The following is an 8,663-nucleotide window of genomic DNA, read 5'->3' on the forward strand; positions in this document are numbered from 1 at the left end:
AGGGACAGCTCCATTCATCACGCCATTCAGCTGGCAGTGGGCAGCAGTCCCTGCCCCTCCAGCCCCTGACGTGCCCCAGGGTGCTGAGGGACAGGTGGTATGGGACATTCTCCCTGCCACTACCATTAAGAGCAACCATCAACCTTTAAGGCTGTCCTGGAGTGGGGAGAACAGATCGAGTCCCTATGACAGAAACATCAGGTGCCCAGAAGAAAACTCCTGGTTGTTGGGAGAGAGGGGGACCTGAACGTGGGGACTGAGGTCACTTCCAAGAGAGACAAACAACCTTGGTGACCAGAAAGAGAAGACAAGATCCTGAGTCACCCAGAGAGGGGGGACAAGTAGATCAAGATGAGGCCAAGGGGCCAAGGGAGGTGACCCCAGGGGAGGAGGCAGATGGGGGAAGGAATGAGCAGACAGAGATGAAAGAACTGGAGAAGTGTTGGCCTTGCCTGCGAGCAAGCTCCGTATCAGGGCTCTGGTGTCCAGTCTGCATCAGCTCAACCCCTTGTACTGGATACAGAGAGTTCTGATGAAGGGACTAGGACACGCGAAAGAAGGGGAACAGGGGAGTCACAGAAAGAGGGTCTGGTCCAAGCACTGCCCTCTCCCATTTTAGCCTTTAACAGTATCCAAATCCCACGCACAGCCCCTGCACCTAGTAACTTTGCACACAGTTGCTGTTTCTACGGGGCAATGCCAATCTGGACAGTTACTACAGGTCAATGCTAACTTTGGACACTACACATTCAAAGACATACCCAGGTTGGGTGCACGCTCCGGCCATGTGGTACCAAATAGCCAGCTAGAGGGCTCTGGGGGTCCCTGGAGGCTGCAGGTGGCCAGTGGCCAGCCTCCTGGGAGCCACCACCTGGGTTCCAAACCCCCTGCCCAGCCCTGCTCCTACCCTGCTACTGTTATTGTAGATTATGAAATGCTCTCCCTATCCTGCATTCTTCTCCGAGGCAAGAATTTTAATGTATTTGTCTTTGTCATCAGGGGACCTGGGCTCTGAGACCGCCCTGCCTCTGCCTGAGGAGGGAGCGCCCCAAATCCAGTCCCTGCTGCCTCCAGACCCCAGCCTCTCTCCATTACCACTCCTCCCCCATGCCCTAGCCCTGCTCCCCGCCTCCCCCTCCTAAGACACAGTCTCTCTGTGGGGTGGATAAAAATGATGTTATTGAAACAACAGAATTGGGAGCAGTGGCAGGGAGCAGGGATCAGCTCAGGAAACTGGGGCGTTTGCCAAGAAGCCTTCTCCCCCGCAGGCGGCCTTTCTGCCCCCACCCCCCACCTTTCCTGCAAACATACACAGCTGGCCCCACCCCTCCTGCAGCACTCACTCTGGCCAGATCTTGCAGAATCTTTTGCCATCTCTGGACTCCCCAAGCCCTTGTCCCTCCCCCATGCAGTCCCATTCCAGAATCAGTTGGCCCAGTAGTGTCTGCAGAGCATTGCAGGGTTGGGGGGTGGTGGGGAGGTGGGCTGGAATCTGTGACAAGCAGGACTCCTGGAGTCCCAATTCCTAGGGCTTCTGCCCCAGGAGCACCCTTCTGCTCACTCTCCTTTGCCCTCTCCGCATCCTCATCAAGAGGCTGGCTGACATCTGGGCAGAGCCAGAGGATGACTTCTGTTGTTTTGCCCCCAAACCTCCAAAAAGATGAATTCACATGTTCCTGAGCCTTCAACCCACCACTATCACCTTAGAAGACTTACAAAGGAGCAGGGGGCTGGAGGGGGTGGCAGGAGGTAACAGACCGTGGTGCACAAAGATAGATCAAGATATGTGACGTACTTGCCCCCTCACACACACCAATGACTGGGCACAGGCCTCCAGATAACCCCACAGAAACCACAGGACATCCTCCCTCCTCCAGATAGTGCTGTGATTTTTTACCCACAGGTGTGGATGGACACACAGATGGGCTGGCTCAGGCTGAAACACATCACACACACACACACACACACACACACACACACACACACCACCTCTGCAGAGATATGCATGCAGAAGAACGTTCACAAGAGACTGGAGTGGGAAGACAGCAGCCCGGAAACGGGTGGCCTGAATGGGGAGGTGACAGTCTGACCCCCCTCCCTATCCTCTGGGCCCTGCCCATCCCACCTTCCTTCATCGCTCTCCCTTAAACCCTGGGAACCCGTTCATACTATGTCTAGGCCCTGTGCAAAAGGGAGACAAGAAAGGAGAGACTTAAGGTTAAGGAGGAAGGAGGGGCAGAGTGGGGGCAGTGGAGTTGGGGGGGAGAGGCAGCTAGAAATAGATAACATCAGAATCGCTGCGGGCGAAAGCAAAGCCCTCTGTTTCTGGTGGATTCTCTCTCACTGTCTTTCTGTGCCTTTTTACATCTCTCCCATGTCCATAATTCGGTCTCTATTTGTGTCTGTCTCTAAATCACTTTCTCTGTTTGTCGTTTCTCAGAATGGCTAAAGCTGCAGGAGCCCAGGAATTTGGGCCTGTGACCCTTCCCCTCCCAAGAACCTCCCTCTTTCCCTCCCTACTTCGCTCCTTCTGTCCCCAGAACTCCTATCTGTCCTTCCCTCTCTCTGTCCCCAGGAACTCCTATTCCTTCAGGGAGGTGACATGCCTTGAGAACTCCTAAGAGCCCTTGGTTTCTGGGTCCCTGGAGAACAGAGAAAGGAAAGGCCAACCCCTTAGAGAGATGGAGAAAGATAGAAAAAGAAAAGACAGCGCGGAGAGAGGCTCATTTTCCTCTTCCTTCTGCACCGCAGACAGCTCTACTCCCACACTCGCAGCCCACCTGAAGCCAGGAAAGTGTGCTTTTCTAGAGCAAGGTCATGGCTTTAGTCAAGGCAGGGATAAGAGAATCCCCTATACCAGGCCCCAACTTCCCGCAGAGCCCACCTGCCTCCCATCTTCTACCTCTTTCAAGCCTGTCCATGCCCCCACCAGTCCAGGGAGAAAGAACTCAGAGGAAGTTTGAAAGGGGGTAGGGGAGCACAGGCTAAGGAGGGAGGGGCTGCTGCTCGCCCACCACAACTGGGCTGGGGGAAAGCCAGGGAACATTTGTTTCCACTTAGCCCCATGGGCCCATGTGGGAGTGGTTGGCCCCAGGAGCCTCTCCAGCCATCCTGGCCCAGGCTGGCTCCTGTAGTATTGACGTGCGGTGGGCAAAGGGTACTGGCCTGGCCTCAAGTGTTCTAGGGAAGAACCTCTGCCCTCCTCTCCTCCATTCTGCTCCTGGGACACCACCTGTCCCTGCTGCTTCAGCTCTCACTTCTTCGGGAAGCAGGGCTCCTAAATCCAGGTCTCCGCAGCCAGCCTGCCTTTTGATGTCTTGTCTGCTGTCTCTCTCCCTGGGCAGCAGTCAGCAAATTTGTAATTGGACAGTGATGTGCCAGGCTCCCAGCTGGGTAGCGGGGGGAAAAATGGTGAGCAAAAGTGGACATAACTCCTACCCGCATGGAGCTGACAGTCTTTAATCACATCATCTCTCAAGCAAAAGGAAAGCCAACAACTTTGACCGTGCTGGGGAAAAGAAGGGAGGGGCCTGTAAGAGGCTGCGGGGTGAGGATTGACCAGGTCACGCGGGTGGGGATGGCTTCTCTAAGGAGGGAACACTCTAGCTGAGATGTAAAATAAATAAGTTGGGGTTAACTGGGAGACAAAGGGAGGGAAGAGCATTTCAGCGAGAAGGAGCAGCATTTCCAAAAGAACTGCAGGGAGGAGGAGGCGGGTGCGATGGAGAGTGGAGGGGAGTGATGGAGGGAGAGTAAGGGGGGTGGGCAAAAAGAGGTTGGAATGAGAGTGAACAGCAGAGCCTGTTGGCAGATCAGGCTACAGGGATTTGGGGAAAATCAGACCAAGAAAGGCCTTACAGGAATGGAAGAGAATTTTCTTATTTTAAAAGCAATGGAAACATTACAGGACAAATTCATTGCAAGAGGGAAGGTAAAAGAGAGGGAGGAGGATTTCTAGATTAAAGAAGACCTAACAGATAGATAACTTTTTTAAAAAGCAGGCAAAGCTGAACTATAGTATTTAGGGGATGTATGTTGGAGTGATCAAAAAAAAAAAAAAGATAGCATAAGTCAGGAGAGTTGGCCTGGAGGTGGGGGCAGGAGGCAGTTCTATTTTGAGAGACACATGGAGAGGGATGGCTATCAAGGTTTTCTCTTTTCATGGCAGTTTGTTTCAAGGGTCCTCAATTGTACATTTGTTTTATGCTTTTTTTCTGTATTTATTATTTCAACAATATGGATTAAAAAAAAAAAAAGCAATGGGAAGCCAATGTAGAGATTTCACTAAGGTAGTTGGCAACATGGTCAGTTTTATACTTTGAAAAGATGGCTCTGGCCACAGTGTGAAGAGGGGATTGAAGGGGAGCCATGCAAAAGGGCAGTTAGGAGGCTCTGTAGCGGTCCAAGTGAAAAACGGTATGGCTTTGACCTAGATGAATGGCAGAGGAGTATGGGAAGAGCAGACAGTTCCAACCTGTGTCAAGGAAGTCCGGTCCAGTGGATTTGGGGATGGGTTGGGAAAGGGGATGAGGAAGGGGGAGGTGTGGAGGATGCCTCAGAGAGTTTTAACCTGATTAACTATATGGATGCTGGTGTTGGTTGTCCCCGCCGCAAGGAACACCGGAAGAGGACCAGCATTAGGCAAGGTTGGGTGGGGGAGTCTGGGACTTGAGTTAAAGATGCTTCCGAAACAGTCAAGAGGAACTGTCAAGTTGGCAGTTGGATAAATGGGTCTGGAGCTCAGAGGGAGGCCTGGGCTGAGTCATCTCAGTATAGGGTGTAATTAACCTGAGATGGCCCAGGGGAGAGTACAGGCTGAGCAGAGCCTCGCTGAGGTGCAGTCTAATGGCTGGATGAAGGGAAGAGGCTGCAAAGGAGACAGAGGAGGGGCTTCACAGAAGCCAGGGAAAGAGAGGGCTTCAGGAAGAGGAAAGTAGGCAACCCTACCAGCCACTACTAAGAGGTCAGACAGACGAAGACAATGCGTCTGTAGAACACAGAAGGAAAACCACTGAATTAACTAAACCTCAGGATAATTGTGCCAAAGTAGAGACATGATCCTACCATTTTCTTGCTGTAAAACTTCCATAGGCACACCGATGCTTGCAAAACAAAGTTTATACTTCTCCACTTGGCATCATGGTTCCATCACAGTGTGTCTTTTGCTTGTTTTCCCAGTCTCAACTTCCATTTTGTCTCCAGGAAGGATCCAGGCTCATAGCGGCTCTTGTTCAGACCCCAAACCCTGGTCTCCACTCCCCTCCATGCTCTGTTCACACTCCAACTCCCCAGCCAGCCGAGCCTAATCCCCACTCTCAGCAAGACCTCAGCGCTGTAGCTGGAGGCAACCTCTCGAATTTCCAGTAACTCATAGCACTTTGAACCTGTTTTGTAGAAAATGCAGCATTTTCACTCCACTTGCTTATGAATGAGTGTTTTGGAGGGCATGAACTATGTCTGGCCTCTTGAGTGAACACTTCATCGACTTAGGTTCAGTTGAACTTGGTTAGAGTGAAAGATTCACCACAGGGCAGGGTAGGGAAATGAAGACTCCGCATCCCCCAAACCAGGTCTTCTGAACTCAGGTGGGAAACTGGGGCTACAGGGAAGCCCATTGGATTTCTTGATATCCCGTCTCCTGATGCACGCACACACCCCCCACCACTAAATCCACAGTGCCTTCTGAGGGCGCCTAAGTACAGGGTCACAGCGCCATCTCCTGGCACCTCCTGGGATATCATACCTCAAGAGAAACTTTCTGAAAGTCTGTTTCCCAGAGAAATGCAAAATTTAGAGGCCGGGCGCGGTGGCTCACACCTGTAATCCCAGCACTTTGGGAGGCCAAGGTGGGTGGATAATCTGAGGCCAGAAGTTCGAGACCAGACTGGCCAGCATGGCGAAACTCCGTCTGTACTAAAAATGCAAAAATTAGCCAGGTGTGGTGGCACATCCCCTGTAGTCTCAGCTCTCAGCTACTCAGGAGGCTGAGGCACAAGAATCGCTTGAACCCAGGAGGTGGAGATCGCACCACTGCCTTCCAGTGTGAGTGACAGAGCAAGACCTTGTCTCAAAATAAATGAATAAAATAAAAAATAAAACAAAAACTAGACTCAGGAAGAACATCAACTTGTTAAACTAAAAACCTTTTAGAAGGTGTAAAACTCTAAACTGACAGAGGTGTGGAAAAATGCACATGAAGCTGTAAATTTGACCATCTTTCTGGAGAGAAATGCCAACAAAACTGATGGACTGCTTTGCAGGATCTCACTTCTGGATGGATACCAGGAAGTTATTCAAGAGAAAAAAATAACCTACTCCATACATGAAACCACAATTATAAATATATTTTCTATATTAAAGAAGAACTAGAGGCTGAGGTGGGCAGATCACCTGAGGTCAGGAGTTCGAGACCAGCTTGGCCAACATGTCGAAACCCCGTCTCTACAAAAAAATTAGCCAGGCATGGTGGTGCATGCCTGTAGTGCCAGCTACTTGGGAGACTGGGCCAAGAGAATGGCTTGAACCCAGGAGGCAGAGGCTGCAGCAAGCCAAGATCGTACCACTGCACTCCAGCCTTGGCAACAGAGCGAGATTCTGTCTCAAAAATAAAAGCTACAAATGAAAAATAAAGAAGAGCTAGAAGGTTGGATACGGTGGCTCATGCCTGTGATCCCAGCACTTTGGGAGGCTGAGGTGGGTGGATCATTTGAGGTCAGGATTTTGAGACCAGCCTGGCCAACATGGTGACCTCTCTCTACTAAAAAATATAAAAATTCGGCCAGGCACAGTGGCTCATGCCTGTAATCCCAGCACTTTGGGAGGCCAAGGTGGGCGGATCACGAGGTCAATAGATCGAGACCATCCTGGCCAATAGGGTAAAAATACAAAAATTAGCTGGGCCTGGTAGCACACTCTTGTAGTCCCAGCTACTCAGGAGGCTGAGGTAGGAGAATCGCTTGAACCCAGGAGGCGGAGGTTGTAGTGAGCCAAGATTGTGCCACTGCACTGCAGACCAGGTGACAGAGTGAGACTCCACCTCAAAAAAAAAAAAAACAAAAACAAAACAAAAACACCTGAGTGTGGTGGCACGCACCCGTAATCCCAGCTACTCAGGAGGTTGAGGCAGAAGAATCGCTTGAGCCTGGGAGGCAGAGGTTGCAGTGAGCTGGGATCATGCCACTGCACTCCAGCCTGGGCAACAGAGCGAGACTCCGTTTCAAATAAATAAATAAATAAATAAATAAGTGCTACAAGTAGATGTAATGCCTACTTGGCAGTAAGGTATGGCTAAACCAAATTTGTTTATTTTTTTTTTTTACCAAGTTCCCAGAGCTAAAAAATTATATATATATATGTTTTTTTTTTTTGTTTTTTGTTTTTTGTTTTTTTTTTTTTTTGAGGCGGAGTCTCGCTCTGCCGCCCAGGCGGGAGTGCAGTGGCCGGATCTCAGCTCACTGCAAGCTCCGCCTCCCGAGGAGCTGGGACCACAGGCGCCGCCACCACGCCCGGCTAATTTTTTTGTATTTTTAGTAGAGACGGGGTTTCACCGTGTTAGCCAGGATGGTCTCGATCTCCTGACCTCGTGATCCGCCCGTCTCGGCCTCCCAAAGTGCTGGGATTACAGGCTTGAGCCATCGCGCCTGGCCATATATATATATGTTATATATATATATGATATATATATGATATATATATATATCATATATATATATATGACTTGACCACACAATAAAATATTGTGCAGGCATCAAAATGACAAATATATTCATTTTACTGAAACAAGGAACAGTCTTTATAAAATAATGCCAAGTGACAAAAAGAGCACCCAAAATGTCAATTTCACAACAAAGACTATGAAGTAGACATCATGTACAACAATGAGGATCAGGAGAGAATTTTAAACCTCCTAAATAGTTGACATTATTAAATGGTAAAGAAGAACTTTTGAGTTTTTTATTTGGTTAATGCTTGGTTTCTAGTTAGAAACAGCAGTTATTCTGTGAAAACAAAGTAAATAAGAGGGAAACTGATTAAGAAAATATCCAAAGCTCATGGGGCTGGGGACAGTCTCTTGGGGACAGTCAGGGTCAGAGGCCTTCCCCTTTTGTCACCCAGGTTGGAGTGCAATGGTGTGATCTCAGCTCACTGCAACATCCACCTCCCGGGATTCACGCGATTATCTCGCCTCAGCCTGCCGAGTAGCTGGGATTACAGACGTGCACCACCACACCCGGCTACTTTTGTATTTTTAGTACAGATGGGGTTTCACCATGTTGGCCAGGCTGGTCTCGAACTCCTGACCTCAGGCGATCCACCTGCCTCGGCCTCTCAAAGTGCTAGGATTGCAGGCATGAGCCACTACGCTCAGCCCTTCCCCAAGGTATTTCTCCAAAGCACCTCTACCTCCTAGCACAAGGCCTGGTCCATATGTGCTTCATAAATGTCTATAGAGCCATTAAATGGAAGTGATGCAGTGCCTGAAATACCTACCATCTTCTTAATCACCATTCTTCTCTCAAAAGCCCTTCTGCAATTGCCTCTCAGCCTGTGTAGTTATTTGCCCTGGTTCTATGCTGGCCAGATCATGGAGGGGGGCTGTCACTGAATCCCACAGACTGATCCTCCTAGCTACCTACTGGCAATGCCTCCACCAAAAGTGAATC

Source organism: Rhinopithecus roxellana, chromosome 14, assembly GCF_007565055.1.
Source record: "Rhinopithecus roxellana isolate Shanxi Qingling chromosome 14, ASM756505v1, whole genome shotgun sequence".
Taxonomy (NCBI): Eukaryota; Metazoa; Chordata; class Mammalia; order Primates; family Cercopithecidae; genus Rhinopithecus; species Rhinopithecus roxellana.